Genomic DNA, 7,978 nt, shown 5'->3' on the forward strand with positions numbered 1-7,978 from the left:
TTTTTTTTTTTAATGTATTTGATATAGCGTCATACTATGCAGCTTGGACTCATAGTGACCCTCCTGTTTCAGCCTTGCCAGCACTGGGATTACAGGAGTGTGCCACCATTGCCTGGACTTGGTGGCCGGCTTGACACACCTGGGGTGGGACTGGCTCAGCATGTGGTGCCGGGGATTGAACCCAGGTCCGTGTGCTTGCCAGGAGGCACTTGGACCTCTGAGCTATCTCTCTGGCCCCATTGTGCTCACTTCGTAGCCCAGGCTGGTCTCGAATTCACAACGATCCTCCTGCCTCAGGCTCCTAAGTGCTGGGATTACCAGTGTGTGCCACCAAGCCCCACCACTTTTATTTTATTTATTTATTTATTGGTGGAACCGGGGATTGAACTCAGGCCCTTGCGCTTGACAGGGAAGCGCTTATTCCATTGAACCATCGCCCCGGCCCCCTGGTTTCTATTTCTGAAACCTCTCCCTTCTTTTGGAATCCCTGCCCTGCTGGTCCCCAACAGCTGTCACCCAAGACCCCTTCCTTGACTGTGAGGAAATCCACAATGGAGTCAGGACTACTGTGGACCCTCCACAGCCTACATGGCCCCTCCTGTCCCGACTGCAGCTGGCACCTTCCCACAGCCCACTGTGGGGACTGTGCCTCACAGGCGGGACAGGCTCGGTGGGGTGTGGCAGAGTAGCTGATCTGCTGCCTCAGGAGACAGCTGCAGACACTGAGAAGTCCTGGATGGCAGGCCTGGGCAGCCACCTCCTCCACATTCCTGCCCAAAGCCCATGAGGGCGCAGGATGGCACAGCAGAGGCAGGGCACTGGGGAGCCAGCGGTGTTGGGGCTAGCTAGCAGTGGCCCACGCCTAGCCATGGAGCCCCAAAGGAAGCCTGAACCCCCGGCCGGCCGGCCTGCCGCACCTCAGCTTGTGACCCCGGGCAAGTCACAGAGGTTGATCTTCCTGTTTGCATCATTCCTAAGGTTGAGAAGATGTTGGGTGCGGCTGGCGACACATGCCAGCTTGGGATAAGCAGAATAGATCCCATCTCAGGCAAGACAAAACAAAACGAGCAGAAATCCTTCTGTTTGGGACTGAACAAGACCGAAGTCATCAGGCAGGTGGGAGTGCAGTGCACAGCCCTAGAGGCTGAGGCAGGAAGGTGTGGAGTGCAGGGCCAGGCGACACAGCGACAGCCCGTCTCAAGACAAGCCAAGACATCCTCAGCTCCTGAAGCTTACTCAGGGGCTCAGCCCGGAGAGCTCCGGTGCTTTCAGCCTGGCAGACAAAGGCAAGGCTTCTGTGACAGGAGGTACAGGTGACAGATTCGCAGCTCCATTTATATGTCCTAAAAATGCCCCTGTAAACCGCTCTTCCCTCAAAATCTAAAGCTTCTGCACCCAGCCCTGGGCCCTGCAGGCTCCTCCCAGGCTCTGCGGGCCGCGGAGCAGGGCATTCCGGCCACGCAGCGCTGGAAGCCTCTGGCTGCAGCGCCAGGTGCGGCCGGCCTTGGACGCGAGGCCGCATTCCTGGGATTCCTGCCGGGGACCGCCCCCTGGCTGGGGCCCCTGGTCCCCACTCCCTGCCGGGCCTGCTTCCGGGGGCCAAGGCTGCGCTCCCAGCCGCCTGGAGGCCGAGCGCCGTCCCGGGGACACGGGCCTTCCGGTAGGTGGGAGGGAGGACGAACCGCGCGCGGGCTGCGGCCTCGCAGGCACGTTGGGCTTGCTTGGCCTGAATCCCGAGGGATGCTGGTGGCCGCAGCCGACCTCCCGGCCGCTGGTGCCAGGCTTGGCACGAGTCCCGCTCCGAGCAGAGGAGCGTGGAAAGGAGCAGACCCGGGCGCTGGCGGGAGGGGCTGGCCGCAGGCAGGAGGGCAGTTTCCTGCGTTTCCATGTGACCAGGGCGGCCAGGGACAGGGACCTGTGCACCCTGAGAGCGGGGCTGAGGTGCCAGGCTAGCTGGGTTGGAATCACAGTAGGAGGCATAAAGAAGGGAAACTGAGGCAGGGAGCAGGAAGGAGCAGAAGGGCTGCAGCGCGACATAGGCGGCCCGCTGGGCCCGATGGGAGAGGACGACTCCTGGGCCCTTCTCTGGTTACTCATTAAAGCTGGACTCCTGGGGGCCGGGGAGAGGCTCAGTGGAATAAGCACTTCCCCTGCAAGTGCAAGGGTCTGAGTTCAATCCCCGGTTCCACCACAAAAAAAAAAAAAAAAAAGCGGGATTCCTGAAGCAGTGGGTACTCGGTAGCTGGGTTAAGCTTAAAAAAAAAAAAAAAGAAAAAAATCCAGCGAGTCTTCCCTTGGGTGTACAGATGCCGCTGGGTGGTCACCAAGAGCGGCTGTGGGCTTGCCCCATCCCCCTCCTTCCGCTGTCACCCTGGGCGCCGCACAGAGGCCGGCTGATCGGGTGGAGGCAGTTGTCCGAAAGCCCGCAAACAGCATGGAGGAGCTCCAGGCCCACATGATCTCGTCCCTTCCAAGGCGGAGGACAGCAAGATAAGAAATGGACAGCAACATTCAGCTGCCGAGGAGCGAGAAGCCTCTGCTCACCCTGAGCCTGCAGCCAACTCGGATTCCAGCACAGCCTCAGCAAAACCCGAGGCTGCCTGGCAGGAGGAAGCTCCCCCAGGAGGCCGGATGGGACATGAAGCTGTCCCTCCCTTGATGGGTGATAATGGATGACAAGCACCTCTAAAAGGTCCTCTCTGGGAGCTTCTTCTAATTCTTCTTCTTTTTTTTTTCTTTTCTTCTGGGAGCTTCTTGGAAAACTAGAACAGAGAGAATGGTCACCCAGACTCTGGCCCACCTCTTTAAATCCAAAGGTCTGGTCTTGTTCCTCTTTTGTTTTTTTGAGACGACCTCATTATGTAATCCAGGTAGGCCTTGAACTCACAGAGATTTGCCTGCCTCAGCCTCCTGAGAGCTGGGATTGATTATAAGTGTGTGCTGCCCGGCTAGTGGTTTGTTGTGTCGTTCCCCCCCGCCCCCCAGAAAGGGTCTCACCATGTAGTTCAGGCTGGCCTTGAGCTCACTTTGTAACCCAGGCTGGTCTTGAACTCACAGCAATCCTCCTGCCTCAGCCTCCTCAGTATGCCACCGTGCCAGGCTCCAGCTGTTCTCTAGTTAAGGACCCAGTCAAGTCCTCCTCAGGCTGTATGTGTGTGTGGCTGAGGTTTCCTAGCTACACCGCCCCCCCATACTGGGCATCGAAGCCAGGGTTTTTGCACAGAGATAAACCTTCAGCCCCATCAGCCTTATTTTTTAGTTTTCAAACAGTGTCCCCCGCAGTTGAGCTGCCCTGGTGAGGCGATCCTCCCTACCTGCAGGGCTCCTGCCTCAGCCTCTTTAGTGTGAACTGCCACGCCTAGCCCCATTTCTTCCTTTTTGGGGAACTTCTGGGACCCTCCTGTGGACCCCCAACCCGAGACACTATGAAACAGTCAGCCGAGGGCCCTGGCCCGTGACACACAGTGTGATGTGATTACACAAGGTGGCACTGGGGACTGGAGAGCGCCCCACCGTCCAGGGGACACAGCTGCCAGTCTTCCAATCCAGCCGGCCTGGTGAAGGAGTCGCCCGTGGCCCTGCCTGCCTGCCTGGTGGGTTTCAGGGTCTCGCGGTGGTGTCCCCAGCTTCTGGCGGGGAGCCAAATGGGCACAGGCTGTCCAGGCTGCAAAGGCAACAAGAGCCACTGGACCTCTGGGCACCCCAGGTCCCGCGGCACCTCAGTCTCCCTCCCCAGGGGCGCATGAGCCCTCCACAGCCCTGGGCGCCCCAGGGATGGGCACCCTAGCTTTCCCAGTGTGGGGCTCCCTCTCTCCTGGCACAGCCTCTGAGCCCCGCAGCCAGTGGCCGAGGAAATAGTCCCTGCTAGGTGCTAAGTGACTTTTCTGAAAGCGTTAAGTCCTGGACAAGGGTGCTGCTCTGAATTCCAGCCCTGTCTGCCTGCACACCGAGGTGCTCTTTTCTTATTTATTGATTGATTGATACAGGGTCTTGCTACTAGCTGCTACACAGCAGACTCAGTGATCCTCCTGTCTCAGCCAGCACTGGGATTTCAGGCGTGTGCCACCGTGCCTGGTTTCAGTGGCCTGCATGGCCCACCCGGCACAGCATGTGGTATCAGGGGTTGTTTTGTGGGTTTTTTTTTTTTTTTTTTTGCAGAACCAGGGATTGAACTCAGGCCCTTGCACTTGCCAGGGAAGCGCTTATTCCACTGAGCCATCTCCCCAGCCCCCTTTTTTTTTTGTATCAGGGATTGAACCCAGGTCCTTGCACTTGCCGGGCGGGTGCTTCGGTCACCAAGCTATCTCCCCAGCCCTTCTACTTTATATTTTATTATTTTTTTTTTCAAGGTGCTGTCTTTTGAAGCCCCACTTTATTGCCCAACCAGCCGCCACCCACACCATAAGTGTCCCTGAGATAAGTATCCCTGTGCCCCGAGGTGTCACAGCAGGCTCTGCTTGGAGCCAGCCAGTCCTGCCCCCAGGGTTGTGTCACTGGCTGTGGGGCCCCAGGCTGTGTCTCAACCTCTCCAAGCTCTGGTTTCCTTATTGTGAAAGGGGATGATAAGAGCGACTGGGATGGTGGGAGCCTGAAATTCCAGCACTCTGGAGGCTGAGGGAGTCCGGGCTTGCGAGTCTAGGCTTAGTTGGTTCAATTTGGTGCTTTAGTGAGGTCTGTTTTTTTTTTTTTTTTTGTCTAGACAGGGTCTAGGCTGGTCTTGAACTCCTTATATAGCCCAAAATGGCCTTACGCTCATTGTGATCTTCCTGACTCAGCCTCCTGGGTCCTAGCACACCTGGCAGAGATCCTGGTTTTTTTTTGCGGAACTGGGGATTGAACTCAGGCCCTTGCGCTTGCCAGGGAAGCGCTTATTCCACTGAGCCATCTCCCCGGCCCCATAGAGATCCTATTTTAAAATTAGAATAAAAAGGGTTGGGGGGGGCCAGGGGAGATGGCTCAGTGGAATAAGCGCTTCCCTGGCAAGTGCGAGGGCCTGAGTTCAATCCCCGGTTCCGACAAAAAAGGGAAGGAGGGGGAGGAAGTGCGAGGAGGTAGCTCAGTGCGGAGGACCTAGGTTCAGAAACCCAGTACTGGGGGTGGGAAAGATGCAGGATGCCAGGATAAGAGACTGACAGGGACATTCAGCCACACCCAGAAGTCTCCACTGGCCTAAAGCTAGGGTCACCTGGATCCCAGCTGATCCTCAAGGGACCCAGCTCTCCGGCCAGGGACAGTTAAATGTTGGGAAGTGAGATGCTCCAGTTAGGGTTCCTTCAGAGCCAGGAAATCAGGCCTGAGGTGGCGAACAAGTGGACCCCAGGCCATCACAGTACCCCATGCCACTGGGGCCTCCCTGGAATTTGGTCCCTCTTCTTCAAGAAGAAGGGCCAGCCCCACCATGTCAAAGTCCTTTTTCTCTCTCTCATTTTCCCTTTCCAAGAAGTCCAGCTTGATTTTTTTTTTTTTTTTGGTCAGGGCTGTGTGACCCTCTTCGTTTACTCTTACTTTCTAATTAAAGCTTTTTTCTTTTCTCTTTTTAAGACAGAGGCTTGCTCTGCAGCTCACGCTGGCCTTGAGCTCACTTTGTAGCCTAGGCTGGTCTTGAACTCACAACGATCCCCTGCCTCAGCCTCTTGAGAGCTTCTAGGAGTGTGCCGCCGCGCCTGGCTTGAAGCTTTCTTAGAAATTCACAAATGCTTCAGTTTTGGTTTCCATTATAACTGAAGTAAGGACCCACCCTTGCCAGTGACAGAGTGACAGTCCTGAAAGGAGTGGCAAGAAACTTCCCAGAAATGTTAATTCGTGACATTTTCCCATGACAACAGTTTCATTTACCAGTTGGCTCCGGGTGGCGGAGGCACAACCAGTGTCCTGCAGCATAACTCGCTTACCTTGTGCTGTGGTCTCCTGTGCTTCCTCCTCTCGCCAGTCCTAGACCGACACCATTTGAGCAGCTCCAGGCTGCAGAGCTGGAGGTGTTAGAGCTGTGCCGTGGCGGGGCAGGGGTGGACTCCGAAATCGGAGCACTTCTCCTAAAAGGCTCTGGGAGGCCAGAGACCGCCTGGAGAGCAACGCCACGAGGCTTCAGGGGTCGGGACCCAGAGCCTGCTGGGCCTGGGGGAGTGCGGACTGGACGCGGCATGCTAGCGAGGGAGGCGGTGCTACATCTGCATTTGGGGGCAAGGCAGGGTCTAAATCCAGACTTGGACTCCAGAAGCTCTTGGAAGTGAACTGAGTCTCCGACCAGGAGTGGCAGGTCTGAGCTGGATCTTCACATGCTTCCGTCTGGTCAGCCTTGGAAAGGCCAGGTCGGAGGTGGGAAGGAACGGAGAAGCCAGGGGGCGGAACAGCATCTGACGGGTGGTGCAAGGGCTCTGGCGGGGGGCTGTGTTTGTGGTCCCGGGCAGCCAGGTGTGGAGGTGGAGAGGGCTTGTCCTTTCTCCGCTGCTTCTGAGGTCCCTACCTCCTGCCCTGGGGCACCTGGCCCAAGGGATCAGGCCTCCTGGGCCCAGAGATCCGAGTGCAGCTGTGTGTGTGTGTGTCCAGACTACTGCCAGTCTTGTTGCTTCTGTAACTATGACAACTGCACACCTCAAGCTCTCTGGATCAAGTCTCCTTTCAGAAGCTCCTCCATTTGTGTCCCCAGAGTCCTGGTGTTGCCACTTTTCATTGGAAATAAAGGATTATGTGTTGTTCTCTCCACAGGCCTAGGCTGGAGCCTCAGGGTACACAGGCTAAGGAGACCCCCAAGATCTTTTTTTTTTTTTAATCTTTCCAATTTTTTTTTGAGTATTACCTTCAATACTTTTATTGTTTTAGTGTATACTATTGTATATCTAATCCCAAGATCTTAAGATCTGACATGTGGAACAGAAGTGGGGCAGCGTAGTGGGAGGGTGCAGAAGGCTTGGTTTCCAGAACTCCTCGAGCCTGGGTCCCCCTCACAGTGTGTCCTTTTCCCAGAAGAGGAGGGTGGGGTTGGCCCCAGGAGAGAGGTCTCTGGAATCAAGTGACTGCTGTTAGTATGGTGAAAGTAAAGTTGTCCCCCCTCACCTCTCACCCCGAGTTTGAACCGGAGCCTTCCAGGGCTCTGTCCACAGGCTTTTTTTTTTTGTGGAACCGGGGATTGAACTCAGGCCCTTGCGCTTGCCAGGCAAGCGCTTATTCTACTGAGCTATCTCCATGGCCCCCACAGGCTTTTTGAAGTTCTTCTGAGACAGAGTCTAAGTGCTTAATTTGTCCCGGCTGCGCTCAAGCTTTCTCTCCTCCCGTGTGAGTCTCCTCCAGTGCTGATTACTGTGAACCTTTCCAAGATGGAGCCAGAGGCCATTTGGAACCGGGACCCCTGCAAGATTGGGGGCGGGACGCGAGCTCTGGTCACACTCACCCTTTGACCTCAGGCATCTGGAGCAACCTAAGCGAGGGACAATTGCTCTGTGCCAGACAGAGGCTGGCGGCGTCTGGTTGTTGAAGTATCACGTTACATTGCTTTCTCTTTACTCATCTCGCTTCCGCCCTCCAGGTAGCCCCAGAGCCTTCCAGATCCTGCATCGCCCACCTTTCCCGCCTTTGCGAGGCCCTGTCCCCCAGGCTGCAATTCCTGGACCCCAAGAAAAGGACTTTGCTTCTGCCGGTTCGGAGTTTGCATTGGGCCCCAGGGGGCCGGGCACAGCATGTCCCCAAGGACACTCTGCATTGGTGTCTGTCCCCCCCTCCAGGTATCAGCATGCCAGAGACAACGGGGAGCCCCACATGCTCCAGCTGTGAGCACGAGAGAGTCACAGCAGTCCGTCCCTGAGTGGGCAAGACAACGGCCTGAACCCGCCAAACCTGGGGCCAACGCCTTCCTGCAGAAAGCACGCGCGACCGGAGAGCCCTTTAAGACATTTCGCCTGCCGAGGTTTTCTGACCCTCGCCGCCGCCCGTCGCCCCGCCCCCGACGTCGCCCCGCCCCTCGCGCACGCGCGCCGCCGCCCGC

At 56.8% G+C, this 7,978-nt stretch overlaps 1 long non-coding RNA gene across 1 annotated transcript; it reads left to right on the forward strand.

Moving 5' to 3' along the window:
• Positions 1-1,016: 1,016 nt before the first annotated feature.
• LOC111812412 lies at positions 1,017-7,944 on the forward strand. Its single transcript, XR_002817917.1, has 3 exons — positions 1,017-1,660; positions 2,307-2,692; positions 7,523-7,944. It is a non-coding gene; the product is annotated as an uncharacterized LOC111812412 (long non-coding RNA).
• Positions 7,945-7,978: the final 34 nt, after the last annotated feature.

This window comes from Octodon degus, unplaced genomic scaffold (assembly GCF_000260255.1).
Source record: "Octodon degus isolate 3935 unplaced genomic scaffold, OctDeg1.0 scaffold00123, whole genome shotgun sequence".
NCBI lineage: Eukaryota > Metazoa > Chordata > Mammalia > Rodentia > Octodontidae > Octodon > Octodon degus.